This window comes from Acinonyx jubatus, chromosome C1 (assembly GCF_027475565.1).
Source record: "Acinonyx jubatus isolate Ajub_Pintada_27869175 chromosome C1, VMU_Ajub_asm_v1.0, whole genome shotgun sequence".
NCBI lineage: Eukaryota > Metazoa > Chordata > Mammalia > Carnivora > Felidae > Acinonyx > Acinonyx jubatus.
Genome location: NC_069381.1, coordinates 154,212,348 through 154,227,191, shown reverse-complemented (window position 1 = coordinate 154,227,191; position 14,844 = coordinate 154,212,348). Strand labels below are relative to the sequence as shown.

The window sequence follows — 14,844 nt, the reverse complement described above, 5'->3', positions numbered from 1 at the left end:
TCTATCTATCTATCTGTCTGTCTATCTATCATCTATATCTATCTATCTATCTATCTATCTATCTATCTATCTATCTATCTATCTATCTATTTAAATTCTGTCCTCCTGTCTTGCTTTTGCTCCTGAATGTCTTTTTTATGGGCTCTTAACAACAATTTCTAATTGACTTCATGTCTGCAGCCTTGGTCTCTGGACACATCCAGCAGACTGTAATCACCCTGCCCTTTCTAGAAGGGAAACTAAGTCACATTATTCTTCCACTTAAATTCTTTAATGTGTCTCACTGTTGGGAATGGTGACTATAAGTCTGTGTTTTCATATTTACAAGGTATTTTATATTCTGATTCTTGCCAAATTTTCTACCCTGAAATACTCCTTTTTAGGAGTATTCAACTGGCAGTAGTGTTCAACTGGCTCCTACTCCTCCTTCAAGACCTAGCTGAAAAGCAAGAAGTCCCCTCTGAGCTCCTGCTGGCCCCCTGGTCAATTGATCACTCCCTCTTTGTGCCACCTCAGTATCCTGTAGGTGAGTTTACCGATGCTTATCTTACAATATTCTGTGTATTTGTCTGTAATCTGTCTTCTTCAATAAAACACAAACTCCTTGAAGCCAGGGGGTATGCCTTAGTTTTCTGAGTTTCTAATGCTCAATACAGGGATTTGTGCATAGTAGGTATTTAATAAGTGTATTGTGATTGATTCTAGAAGGAGGTCTATGGTGCAAAGGTGGGAAATTCTAACTCAGCAGAGCTCAAGTTTCAGTATAAGAAATGTATAGAATGTCTGTGCTGTCTTTTGTCGGTACCTTGGGCTAATAATGCCTATGTAATGATATGGGGGTGATCAATACTACAATCCATAAAAAAAAGATTAGAGTAAATTATTCTTGTTTTTCTTCTTCTTCTTCTTCTTCTTCTTCTTCTTCTTCTTCTTCTTCTTCTTCTTCTTCTTCTTTGGTTTGTATTTGTTTTGGAAAATCATTCAGGAGGTAGTGATAAATGGCTTCTCAGAAGTCATAAATTGCTAAGTAATGATCAAAGCATGAATTGTTCAATAGTTCAATCCATAAAGAAGTAGTTACTGCTTGTCTATTGCATGCCAAGGTTTTAAAAATACCTTTTCTTTCTAGCAGCAGCTCAAATGACTGTCAATCTTTATGAATTCTTTTGAGAAATACATAAAATAAATACAAAATCTAATTCCAAGGGTCAAAAATGTAATTTGTATCCTCATTTACAAGAAGAAAATATAATTTTGGTTAAGGGTGTATCACTATGTTCATAAAAACATGGCAGCCTTGATCCCTGCTCACTTTATGTGGGGATATTTTATGGCTTTCTCTGTAATTTACAAAATGGATTCCTAGGCACATGTGTTCTGCATTAGAGTCCTGATCAAATGATTATATTGACTGCAAAGTCAAGTGGGGAAATACAATTCTATGGCCAAAATTCCTTCATGTTCATCCTTCAGAGACTGTCTGAGTAAACCCAAGCAAGCAGAAGGCAGTATATCAAAGCCAGATTTTGGATTTACAAGACTGCTCTGAATTTGGTATCTAATTGTGACTTGGAAAGCTGCTCAGACTTTTGGAGGCCAGTTTTCTTTCATATCTAAAAATGATCATAAAAATCACCTACATCAGGAATTTATTTCAGTGAGATAAAAAATGAGATAATGGCTCATGTGACACAGCCAGAGAGGATGAACCATTGTTTAAGGCATGGTCTCCAGAGCAAGGCTGCCTGGATATGAATCCTACTACTATACACCCGCTGTGTGCCCTCTGTTGAATTCCTTACCCTCTTTGTGCTTTCATTTTCCTGCATGTAAGTGGGGATGATAATAATGCCTACCTATAGGGTTGTCATAAGGATTAAATGTGCTAATGTTTGTAAAACACTTAGAGCACTGCCTGGCACCTAGGAAGTGCTAAGTAAGTGTTTGATAGATAAACAGTAATTTGTATTCATCTCCTGACACAGTTCTGGCAAATAAAAACCTAAAGTGGAGATCTCTGCATTTATGCCACGTCCACGTAAAAGGGCAACTCAAAGAAAATAATGTAATAATGTAACTAGGAGGAAAGGGAGGCACCTTGTTTAAGAACGTAATTAGGTCAATACCAATGGTAATTTCAAAGCTTTGGCTGGGTATTTTTGTAGTTAAGGGAACAGCCATTAAAGGTAAAAAAAAAATCACTATTTTATATCCTGATAGAACAACGATTGGCATGATTAGACAGGAAAGGAGGAAGAGAGGAAGGAGATAACCAGGATTTGCACAAGAACACGGACACAGACCCCATTCTGGGAGAGAGCTGGAGTCTTTCAGGCAGAGAAATGTTCAATTTCAAAGCCCTGCCTCTCGAGTCTGTGCTTGGGGAGTGTGTGGTTATATGGATCTGGGCTGTGCCAGGAATAGATACCGTAGAACCAGAAAGTTTTCATTTGATTTAGTTGGTAGACCCTACTCCCCAGTTTTAGCATTCAGGTAATTTTTCTGACCTTCCAAATTCAGTTTATTCACTGAGAAAATAGGGACTTCGTTTGTTGCATTAATTATTGATAGAGCTATCAGTTTTAGTACCTGCTAGTATGTATATTTCTTGATTTAAACCTCATAGCAGCCCTGTATGATAGGTGCTGTTATATCCATGTGACAGACAAGGACATGGGGGTCAGATCACTCACTGATGGTAACAGAATGGGGCAGCCCCAGATTTCACTCCATGCTGATTCCAAAGTCTGTACTTTTTTCAATACTTCTTTTCTTTTTTTCACTATTTCTGATTGCATGTCCATGGCTGAATTTAGATAGTATGGGTATGACAGTCCTCTAGCTGGCCCAAATATGGACTGCCCAGGCCATAATTATGGCCTACGGTTACTTTATTTTAGTTAATCAAAATGTAAAACCTGATTCTCAGCCTTACGTGTACATTTGAATCATGCGGGGAGCTTAAAAGAAAAAAAAAAAAAAAGGCATGTCTGAGACTAATCCTGAACCAATGAAATCAGTATCTCTGGGCCTGAAAATGGGCTCACATGTGCATTGTGCCCGAGCTTTTCAGGTATTTCTAATTGTAGCCCCGGCTGAGAACCACTGATTTACACAAAGAGATAAGTACGTGTCTAGGTTGTAGGTGAGAATCATGATCTTTAAGAAAGTAGACAGGAGGTTTGAGACAAAAATACTAGTAAATACTTCTATAGAATCAATAGGGAAGTTATAAAACAGTGCATCCTTGATATTTCAGTTATAAATATTCCATGTTCCTAAATGCCAGTCCATGCTAATATGTGTGATAAAGGAACGAAGATACATTTATTGTATTTATTAGTGCCTGCCACTTAACTTATCATTTAATTTACTAAAATACTTATAACATGGAGAGAAGTCCAAAAACAGAAGGAAGATTTTTCTGGCAACAATCTGAAGTCATATTATTAAATAAGCCCCCAAAGAGGTTAGTAAGAATGTGGCCAACACAGAAAATGAGCACATTAATTACCCAAACACCACTCCTTTTAAAGAGAATCAAATAATGCCGTGGAGCTGAATTACCCTTTCCCCATTTATTACCATTTCATTTGATCCTATAACATTCCCAGAAGGACGTGATGCTATTACTCCTGTGTGACAGGTGAGAATCCTGAGATTCTGTGTATGAACAACTCACCCAAAGTGGAACTAAAACCCAGGTTTCCTGGCTGCAAATTGTCCTCTTTCCACTACTTCACACTAATGGGAATGATCTGGATTCAACGAATCCTTCATGATGTCAAAGCCGATCCAAATTCACAGAGTGAGAGGCAGACCTGCCATTTGCATCTGTGTTGATTTAATAGCTATAGTGATTCAGAAAAGCTGACTAGTGAGAATGATTGGAAATGAGCAGTGGAAATTGCTTTCAATGTAGCACCCATGAATCAATGGTTCTTGCTGATTTGAACAGTTGGAAAAAGTTTACTGATACGAAGTCGGAAAAGCAGTTGTAGAAAAGCCCTAAGGGTGAACAGAGCTTTGTCAATGTTCACAGAAGGCTTTTGACTTCTCATTTGACTTCATGAACAGTGAGCTGAGTGAAAAAGAATACTGCTCCCTAAAGCAGAACACCTCAGCAAGAAGGAATCTGGGGTTTGGCCACTGAATTCCTAAGGAAATCCTTACATAAATAATTGTGGATCCAAGCACTCCTGTTTAATGCTCAGCAAAGCATGACATTCAAGGATTTAATGTATTTTGTTCCAATTAGCTACTTGATTTACTCCAGCAATAGAAAATAAGATATTTCTAATAATATGACTTAGACCAGTGCATTACAGTGTCAGTTGCTAAAAATTATACTGTTTACTTGGAATTCAGAATTCACGTGTCTCCTTAACTGCAACACAAACTGAGTGGACCGGCGTGTGAACTCTTTCTAGAAAACCTAAGATGGGTCTTGTCCAAGGGGTTGCTGTATCACTGTCACCAGAAATCTGAAAACAAGGACGGAGGAGAAAAAAGGCTGCCCCTGGGACGATAACCCAGTACATGAAGCTCTTTTTGTGATCTGCTTCTCAGTCGATTCTCTATTTCAGTCTGTGCATCTGGCTGTTCTCTCTCTGCTCTCTGCTCCTATGATTCTGACCATCTTCTCACAGGTTCCTCACTTGTGCTTCCACGTCAGATCTAGCCTTCTGAGTCCGAATCCCCCCATGTCTGGTTCTCAGTTATGGTATTCTTGACCTTGACTTGTATCTCCATTCAAATGGGGACCATTATTGAAAGCAAAGTTAGCACTTACTTTTAGGTAAGGACAATTACATATTGTTTAAGTGCACTGGCTTCTCTATGGCCACTTGATCTTGTGGTAGAGGTCAAAAGTACACACCAAATGAATGGGCAGACTAATATATACAGACGGTTTCAATGCTCTTTGAACTAGAGTAATACATGCCGTATTTAAATACTGCATTTTAAGACATGTTTACTGTTTTGTGTTTAAGAAAAAAGCCAGCTTTGGGGCGCCTGGGAGGCTCAGGCGGTTAAGCATCCGACTTCAGCTCGGGTCATGATCTCGCGGTCCGTGAGTTCGAGCCCCATGTAGGGCTCTGGGCTGATGGCTCAGAGCCTGGAGCCTGCTTCCGGATTCTGTGTCTCCCTCTCTCTCTGCCCCTCCCCCATTCATGCTCTGTCTCTCTCTGTCCCAAAAATAAATAAAAAAAAGTTAAAAAAAATTAAAAAAAAAAAGAAAAAAGCCAGCTTTAAAATACCATAACAATACAAAGTCCTCATTCCCTCTAGAGCACTAACTATATATAGGAGTGGTCTCCTCTGTTTTTATCATTGTTCAGATGTAGTTTTCGTTGTGTCATAATAATTTGGTCGTACTGTGCTTGGAATAGGGTGTGCTCTCCTTTAAATATAACATTGTTTTACATACACTTTCTAAATATTTATATAGTGCAGATAGTCATCATTTTTATTGCTACAGACTTTATCACCATATTAAAGTTTAAAGTTTGTTTAATCACTCCCTAACTGTTGAGCATTTGTGGTGTTTCCAGTGATGTGCTATAACAAGGTAGCTGTAAACAACTTTGCAAAAGTAGGCCTAAAAGCTATTTTCTTTAGATAATTCCCCAGTATGAGTATACCAGCTCAAAGGGCATGATCATTTTATTTGGCTCTTGCAGTGCCAGAATGTGCTCTAAAAATAACGTACTAATTAACAGCGGCACTGCCAATGGAAGAAGGCATCGCTATCCCTTTTTATCTCTATGAATGTTTATATTGTCATGAAAAAAGCGACATGGCCTCAGACTCTCCAAAAACAATAGGTGTGAACAACGTTTTTTTGCAGCCAATTGTGCGCACGGGACTCCTCAGAGGCACACATGTCTCCTTGTGGTTGGCCACTCATCTGCAGGCCCAGTAGCAGGACCGCTGGGTGTGCTGAACGCTTGGTTTCGTGCCCTTAGCGCATTTTACCTGGCCTGCCGGAAGTCAGTGCTCTGCAGACGGCTTAGGGAACAGGAGCAGGGAGCAAGGGTTTGGAGTTTGAGAAGGAACTGGGCTAGGTAAAGTATGGGCATTCTCCCCAGACTCCCAGCTTCAAATGCCTCATGCCATCTACGTCATACTCATTTGTAACTACCACTGCCAGTTCCTTCCCAGATCCAGCCTCCTACTGCTGCCGCTGCAACTGTCATGCTTATTTCTGCTTTAGGCAGTCTTAAGCCTTTGCTATGGCCAGAGGTTACTGGCCTAGAAAAACTGCTTTTAAATCTAATGATAGGGGCGTTGTCCTTAAGACAAAGGAAGTTAATGACCACAGCAACTTTGTCGAATTCTACTTCACCTGAGTGTAGGATTTGGCATTTGAAATCAAGATTAGCTAGAAGGGCACGTTGTCTCTTTGCCCTCTGTTCCTTCCTTCCCCAGATCCCTGGGGAGCCACGTGGACACGATCAAAGTTTCTTTCCCCTCTCCTCCAACCTATGCTAAGTAGTCACCTAGCTCTTCCTTATTATTTGCTTTAAAAGGCAGCAGCCCTGTCGGATAAGGAAAAAAAAAAAAAAAAAAAGATCCCAACGAGCTTCACGATAAGAAAATGTGTGGAAAATGACTACACTTTTTTTTTTCTCTCTTGCAGATCTAGAAAAATAACTCCTACTCTGCTGGTAGAAGCATCACATAGTGACTCAGAGTCAGGTGTTAGGTGGAGGTGGGATGGGAATATAATGGCTCTTGCAGCTCACTTGGGCTCAAGGAAATAATAATTGCATGGACTCTCAGCTCTGCCATCCTCTCCCTCACCATCATCACTTGTAGTTGACACAGAGATAAACAAGCAAATGTACCCTGGAGGGCCACAAACATCGGCATTTTTTTCCTTCACATACTCCTGTAGAATTCAATAATTAAACCTCACTGAAAGGGGCATTACATTTTTTTGTACCCTCTTTCTTCTTTCGAATCACTTTTCCTTTTTTTGAGCTTTAGTTGTTTGGTATGAGATTGAGGGCCTAACAGAAGGCAGAAGTGGTAAGCTTAAAATTCTCAACCTTATTCCCCCACGAGTGCAGAACTGCAGCAGAAAGCCGGCTTTCTTGCTCTCTGCCAACCCACCCATAAACTAAACATCCCACCAGACTCTGCCTGTACATATGAGAAAATTCTCCAGTAGTCATATGCATCATACAGTCAGCAGCTGCATCTAGTATTTAACCTAAAATGTTTACTTCTTTAATATATTCTTATTACTCTCTCTTTATTTTTACTATTAAGATAATTTCATGGCAATATTAACATAGCTTTCAAAGAGACTTTGATAGTAAATATAATTTTACTCATTCACTCAATTTTTAGGAAGTTTTCACAATTCCAGAATTTCAAAAATTATATTTAGATTTTTTTTAACATTTATTTATTTTTGAGACAGAGAGAGACAGAGCATGAACAGGGAAGGGTCAGAGAGAGAGGGAGACACAGAATCTGAAACAGGCCCCAGGCTCTGAGCTGTCAGTACAGAGCCCAACACGGGGCTCGAACTCACCGACCGTGAGATCATGACCTGAGCTGAAGTCGGACGCTTAACTGACTGAGGCGCCCCTCAAAAATTATATTTAGAAAAAAAATACTAGCATACATTTTTACTGAGAATCTTAAAGTGCAAGCTCTAGTAAAATAATGTTCTTTCTAGGAGTTGAGAAGAATACAGAATAATCGAGATAATATACCACATTCATTTGGATGAACAGATCCCTTCATTGTGTTGTTGTATTTAAAAGTCTAGAGTTGATCATGTTTATTTATTTTTTCAAGAGTCGCATGCTCTACCCACTGAGCCAGCCAGGTGCCCCTAGAGTTGATCATGTTTAAAAGGATATTTGTAAGGTGAGATTCATATTATGAAAACAGGTTAACTATTTGGCTAGAATATCCAGTTGTGCCCCATCTTATCAGACAGACGCTGCAACTTCTTGATGGGTACTTAGGAGATGCCATGTCTTGCCTCTCCCAGAATCTTGTTGCTGGGTTTCAGACTTTCCCATCTCTATCCTCCCAGGCCCTTTTCAATGAGCCCAACACACGCCCCCCCCACCCCAGACATGTGCAGTGATGTGAAATAACATCACGAGGGACACGTCATTCCTCTTCACAGTTTCCCTTGGCCACCTTCATTGGTTTGCTCTGCTATTGCTCTCTTAATGTCTCAGCTTCTCACTCAAGCCTGGAATCTGGGTTCACAGTCTACACCCAAGCCTTGCATCATGTGGAAATAAACTAACACTGGGGTTTGAGCTGAAATCCTTTTGATTTTTCAGATGCTTTGTATCTTCCTCTTCCTCTTTGGTTCTTGAAGCTTTGTACACAGACATAATTTTCAGGGGAGTGATTGTGTGCCTTGGTAAATGGAACGTTGTACTCATTTGGGAAGACTGACTTCAAATAGGAACAGGAGACAAATCCCTAGCTTTGGGAAAGAGCTCATAAAGAAACCAGGTTTGGTCCCTTTCAGTATATTCTGTTCATGACTATACAGTGATACCTCCTACATTCTCTCAGACTGCTCATCAGGTACAGTAACACCTGCAGAGCTGAAATCAACGTGGAGTCCTTCACTGAAACTTCAGCATGGATCACTTCTCTGACTTCAAAAAAGTGGCATTTTGGTAGTGTCAGGAAACAATTCTGGGAGACAACTGTGCTTCCAAAATATAGCAATCTAGTCAATAAGTAGGGCTCTGTCAACAAAGTGTGCATCTGTGAGAGTATGTCAAAATGGACTAACAAAAAGATGTAAAAGAGTCCCTAGAAGCTTTAGGAGCAGAGTACTGTTGTTGGAACTGAATGCCTATTTGAAAGTGCTTGTCAACGGACAGCTGTGTAGATGTCATCATAATAGCTGCCTTCTCTTTGTTAGTGAGTTCTTAAATTTTAGTGGACCTTGCAGAATGCAAAATGACTTTCTTAGAGCATGATTACCATAGTTAATTGTTGAAGGAAGCACTCTTAACCTTTTCTATGCCAATATATACACCAAAAGTAATATTAGAGCAGCTCACTGGGGACAATGGTCAAAGCTGATCATTTGTGGAGATGACTGGACCAGGGATTCTGGACACTTTGAGCTCCATGAGCCACGCTTAGGGCTCAGAATTCAGCATGTCAGCACACCAGCTTGAAGACTCTAATCTAAAACATTGTGTGCAATGCAATATGGTCCATACGTATTTGTCATTCAAGATTCTGTTAGTCACAGAAAATCTGTGTTTGCAGAAACTGCTTTGAAATCTTGATTCACCGTCTTGGGGCACTGTCTTGAATATGGTGGAGGTATAACAGAGCAAAGATAAAAAATAAACTCTTGTATTATGTTTTCTTGAATCTCTTTGAAACTTGCCTGAGATTTTTGATCCGTGCAGTGAGATAGACCTTGGTAGTTAGCAGTCAAATAATTTTCCTAACCTTCACATTTTGATATAAATTTTTAAATGTTGAATTTTTTAGGACATGTGATATTTAGTGGAAGGGACTACATATGTGGTAAATCTTTTAATAGTTTCCCACAATTCTCTGAACAGATGGATAGTACTCTATCATGCAGTGATTACTCTGAAATTAATAACAGTTATGGGTTTGAGTGGTACTCTGAGAACAATACAATATGTGATGCTTCAGTTCTTACTGTTCTTTTTGATCGTTGTTTTCACAAACAGACATTCAGATTGGGCCCTGTCTCCTAAGCACTGAACCACAGAGCCCCTGTACACATGAAATGACCAGTGTCTACAAATTAGCGAGAGGCAATAATAGCCCCTCAGAACATGCAAACCAAGAAGTTTATATTTCAACAGTCATTCTCAGTGTAGTAACTATGATCAATAAATACCAAGCAGTGAAAAGAATGCTTATTGATCAGGGCTAACTGCATCAGAAAAACAGGAAATGACTGTGGATGTATTTTATGCAAGTCAGAGCCTTTCTACAATAGAAAGAAAATGCACCTATCATAGCAGGTATCTTAGAGAATCTGTTGGTCTTTATATGTTTACCAGCCTGAAACAGTTCCAACTCTTTTCCTGATTAGAGTCTGCCATTCCCTTCTCATCATGCAGATCATTGAATTCAGATTATTTATACACGGCAAGCAATTCCAAGTGGCTCCAAATGCCTTTCTTCTGCTATGTGGCTTGTTTTAAAAGCTTGAAAAAAAATGTGTAGATGGAAACTGACGTTGGTGGTGAGAGAGAGGGAAAGAGAGAGACAGATAGGGAGGGAAGGAGAGAGAGAGAGAGAGAGAGAGAGAGAGAGAGAGAGAGAGAGAGAGGAAAAGAGAATGAATGACCTGGACATGCTATCCAAATACTTCACTTATGTCTGATATGAATGGATGAAAAAAGAGAATGAATGAAAAAGGCATTTCTGCTTGGTAAACCCCTCATAATGCTTGCAATCACCTGAAAGTCCAGAAAAGTAAATGTCAGAACTGGGATGTGGACAGGGGTCTTCCAATTCTAGGGTCAGGGCTTTTCCTCTAATCAATGTTAATTTCCATGGAGGGATGGTTGGGAGAAAGTGGTGTGGAATGTTCCCCACAAAACACTCCCTCCTCACGTGGTTCACATCTCACAATCCCTCACCATTCACATCTATGTTCACATCACAGAACTGACATAAATGCTCAAAGATGGAATAGAGAATATCTGGGTCTGGAGGTGCCAAGAGTCAGCACACAGGTTAGAAGAATCTCCGTGAAGGCTGAAGATCTTTCTAGATACCTGTAATTGCGTGTGTGTGTGTGTGTGTGTGTGTGTGTGCGCGCGCGCGCACACACAGTTACATAATTATCTATTTCTCTAGTTAATAAATTTTCTGATAATCTTTTTGTACTCTGGTTTCTTTCCTTTTGACTACAGACTCCTGATGGGTAAGGGCTATGCTGATGATATCTCTTGGGTCTTTTGACAGAACAAAAAGACTAGATTAGGCTACTTTCAGAGCCCTGTATGTACAAAAACACATTTCCTATTATTGCCTGATCTACATAAAGAGGTTGCTGGTCATGCAGAGTAATCAGCTGTGTAGGAATTGGTAATACACGCAATATTATTTCTTCATATATTTGGATATGGAGGCACCTGTTTAAGTTTCATAAGATTCCCATGAATACCATTTAATTAAAAAACCCCAGTGTTGTACAATCTTATTTGCAGTATAGATAGCCAGAAACTTGGGAAATCTTCAAAATATGCTATTTAAAAATTCCTTTGTTATAACATTGCTTTTATAAGAGTTAAAAATCATGCACTGGAAGAGAAGTACTTCCTACAAATTATAAAATTATAAAATAATTATAATTCCTAAAAATTAATAGTGTATCTCACAGTCTTCCTTTGAATTTGGTTATCTTCTTACTTCTGTATTTTGATAATCTGCTATTCCATGCCACTCATTTATATAAAGCTGGGGTTTCCTGAGATAATTAAAAATAATTATTTACTGATTACTCAAGTTTACTATAGAAAATCCAGAAATTATAGGAAAGTGAAGAAAAGAAAAGAGTATCATCTATAGTTCAGGGATAACCACTATTACTGTTTTGAGCGGTTTGCCTTAGAGTCTGATTCCCATAAGCATAAGCACATACAGTTTTTGTTTCTCTTCCTGTTTCTTTCTCCGTCTGTGTGTATAATATGTGTGTGTCTGTATAGTTTCAAAACTACACTGGAGTTATACTTTTTACAATTTATGTTTTTTATATAACATGATATCATAAGCATTTCATACTTTTTTGTAAACACATCTTATACTATATAAAGACATGCCATCATTTATATGTATTATAATTTAATTTCATAATGTGAACATTTAACTAGCGTAAAATTTTTGTTTCAAATAACAGTATAAATAATTTTCTTATTCATGAATCTTTGCACCTATAGTTATCTTCCTTGTTATTTGGTTCTAGAACAGAGAGTATTGGGTAAAAAGGCAGAAAGACTTTTTAAAGAAGGTTAAATTACTATAAGTTGCACATGGGAATGATTATCTGAAGTAAACTCATCAGCATTAAACATTATCATTTAAAAATTATTGCTTCTGCTCTGAGAGGCAAATGATAATAACCTACCACTACTTTAATTTGCATTCCTTTGATTGTTAGTGAGTTTGATTTTTAATAGGTTTATTAATGTAATTAAGAAAACCCAGTTCATTAGCTTAAGTTTTAAGAATAAACACAGGGAAACTACAGAAGCCAATATTCAAAGGATAGTGTTTTCCACAGGTTCATATAGTAAGATAAAGGTCTTTGAGTGACAACAGAAAGGAAAAATGGTTCTTCAATCTTACATGTTTTCAGTAATATTCTCATTTTGATATGGGCTAGAGGTGCCTCCCTAGGTAAAATTATAAGGAAGGGTGGGGGCTTTGGCTCCTTAATCCATATTTATTCTAATGCTGACTAACAGTAAATACTCAAATGATGATTATTACAGACTTGGAACATCCTGGGTCACATAGTTGATTTATGGCAACGCAGCATTATTGAAACAAATAGAAATTACCTTCTCAGTGACTGCATCATCACCTATTTAACAGCCATATGATGATTCATCAAACAAACAAGTAAACATTAGGTTATAAAAAGGCCCTATAAGTTTGGGCATAAATAGTAGCCTTCCAAATACTTTGAAAAAGTGGGACGCCATTTCAATTGGAATGAAACATGGATCTTTACATTGAGCACTCAGAACAGCCAGCTATCAGTTTAACCTTTCAATTAACTCATTAGCAATACATCCAGGCTTAGAGCTGGGCCTCTTCTAGGTCAGAAGGATAAGTATCCTCCAGATTAGGAGATGGGCAGGAGTGAATGACCACTTGGTTGATTATGGCTGCCCCCACATTGTTTTACTTAGGACCCAGCTGGCAAGTATGTAAAATAGAGATGAGAAATCAGAATACATGTGACTGAATGTGGCTCCTACTGCCTCTGGAATTCTGTCCAGAAAAACAAGTACAGTACTTGAGCAGCCTATGTGTAGTAAGAAATCTGCCAAACGAGCCTAGAATTATGTGCTCATTGACTTTGTAACATTAGCTTGGGGAAGGTAAGGTAGAATTTATGGGTCTGACCACTACCATACAGGCAATGTCTTGCTCTACTACAGTTCATTTCTTTATCCATTTTTTACTTATCATTAGGCCTACTGGAGGCCCCAAACCTAACATGTCTGCTGCTTGTGACTTCTATTATTTTATGCATATTTTATGAGGTTCTTTGTAGAGGTGATCTAGTTTATTGAAAACCATTTGTAAGTGCCAGTCATGGAGACATATCCATGAGCTATAAATTTAATATCATGAAAATGAATAGGAAATTCAAAGCAAAGGAATAGCAAAGGAAACTTGATGCTTGATGCTAACGCTTCCCTTAAAAAAAATATATATATATATACACATACATATGTCTAATATGTATATTTGTGTTTATAACTTTGAATATAACATGTACAGTGTCAAAAGTTGCTTCTAAATTATCTAGTTTTAAGATTCAGGGTAAGTATGCAAAAATATTGCTTTAAGAGCTAAAATGTGTCAACAGATTAATCAATTAATCCATCCTAAAAACATTGGAGTTCATGTTTGCTGATAGACCCATTCATTCATTCATCAGCGCAACAAACATTTCTGATCCTCTTCTCGAAGTAATTCATTGTACCATGGCGAATAAGATATTTTTCTTTCTCCCGGAAACACATAGAAATTTTTGATGTAAGTTATTTAGAAGCTTCAGATCTTCCCTGCCTAAGGGGTTATGGGAATGTTTTCTTTTGGCTGGGGAAATTCTGCATTTAGGAAATTAGGAAACATTTGGACAGCTCTATTAAATGATAATTACCTCTTGACAGGTATCCATAAAGTTTAATCAGTAACACTTTAAATGTTTAGATGAGCCTGAGAAGAGTAACATACTTGGTATATTATGCATTTGACAGTGCTAAAATGTTTAGGAGATTAATAAGGAAACATAAAACTAGAGTGACCTTTAATCTTGTAATTGGGAACTGAAATACATATGTACCTAATCAAAAGGCCCTCTGCTGCATATCTAGAAGTTAGGAACATTATGGATTCACTGGGTGTCCAAAATACAGACTGCATGTTTTAGAGAGCACTTCTATAAGTTGTAAGCAATGGAGATAAGGTGACAATGCTTAGCAGTTAAAAACAGGGCTTTCCAGTTTTATAGACTTGGGTTCAAATTCCGAGTCAGTCATTTATTAGTAGTGTGACCTGGCAGTGGATATTTAACCTAAACTTGCAATTTCTTTGTTTATAAAATCAGGAGAATAATAACACCCTCTTCATGGGGTTGTTACAAGAATTAAATTAGATAATATACAGAAAACCTCAATGACACTGTGTGGCATGGAGCATATGCTTAATAATAATAATGGCAATATTGTTAGAAAAAATAGATAACCATGATTTTCTTTTCAGGTCACTTCTCAAAATAACCAATTTAAGAGCACTTCAATAGACTGTACTAGACTATGCTTCTAAACTAAGAAATTTGGGGGCTTACTTTGTAAATGAAAGTAAACCATGTTGTCAATGTTCATGTTGTCAATGAAGCAACATGATTATGCAGTTGTCCAACTACTGTCTGGGACTAGGAACTCTTTTTGGTTCCCTCAGTCAGTTATTAATGAGCAAGTTCAAATAGAAATACCCTTTTACTTCAATAAAAAATTAAGATTAATAAAATGTAGCATAACTTTACATTTGGTAAGTTATTGATAATGATCTGATAAGCAAAACATGAACAGAACCATTTTTCCT

The 14,844-nt window shown here is 38.0% G+C and overlaps 1 protein-coding gene across 4 annotated transcripts in view; it reads right to left on the bottom strand.

Moving 5' to 3' along the window:
* The window catches only part of B3GALT1 (beta-1,3-galactosyltransferase 1), a 494,130-nt gene that overhangs the window by 57,667 nt on the left and 421,619 nt on the right, over positions 1-14,844 (bottom strand). The window lies entirely within an intron of this gene.